This window comes from Dendroctonus ponderosae, unplaced genomic scaffold (genome assembly GCF_020466585.1).
Source record: "Dendroctonus ponderosae isolate FM_Combo_2020 unplaced genomic scaffold, Dpon_F_20191213v2 Dpon_F_20191213_378, whole genome shotgun sequence".
In the NCBI taxonomy this organism is placed as follows: Eukaryota; Metazoa; Arthropoda; class Insecta; order Coleoptera; family Curculionidae; genus Dendroctonus; species Dendroctonus ponderosae.
The window spans coordinates 6,578-7,509 of NW_026018588.1; positions in this window are offsets into that span (position 1 = coordinate 6,578).

Here is a 932-nt window from a genome sequence, read left to right on the forward strand (position 1 = left end):
TCAGCCAGTGGCAACATTCAAGAAGTGGGAGTAAAGAGAGAGAATATTGCCATATTGGGAACAGACGGCGGTTCTGCTCTGTTCTACCGATACAAAAGCCAGGCCGATATTTACCGATGGGACTCCAACGCATCATTTGGATCCGAAGAAAAAGTGTTCTCTTCACCATGCTGTTATATTCCCACGAATGTGTTACCCGACTCAAACCGAGCAGTCATGTGGGTTTTGGAGAGCAATTTTCCCGACTTTACTCAGGGGACTGTTGGCTGTGGAGCGTCCCAGAGACTCGCTTTGATGATCAGCGATGTGCCGAAGTAGCGCAATGATGGGTTATTTTCCAGTTCAAATTGCTTGGTTCGCGTCCTTTATAAGGAATGGTGATTTGTTAGATGCATTATGTGGTGTCTACTAAGTCGAGTAAACTCAGTTGCTTTTTTAGTAGGTTTGTGATAAGTGGGACATGTGATACCTAAATAACAAAAACAGTTCTTCGTACTTGTAAAACAATATCTAGATATACGATATATTAACTTGCCTACTTTTGTAAAACGCAAATATACGTATTTATAAGAAAATTTGTGTAACATTTTTGAATTAATGAAGCTCTATAAGTTGTTTTAATGTCTCCAAAGTTGCGGCAAAAATTGGATTTAAAAAATAATGTCCGTCCTAACAGAATCAAAGTATTCAGCAAATAACTTGCTACTATTGCTAGTAAATGTTCACTGAAAGTAAATGTGTATAATATTACAGCTAATGTGAATTGAAACTTGCACATTTTAACGTGTAAGTTACCAACCAACTGAAAATGATTGTTGCAACGACTTTCATTTAAAAACAATCATTTGCAAAATAACAAAATGCGACAATTCAGCAGAAACGTTCATGTTTCCACTGAGAAATTGCCGGTTGTAATTCCATATGGTACAAAA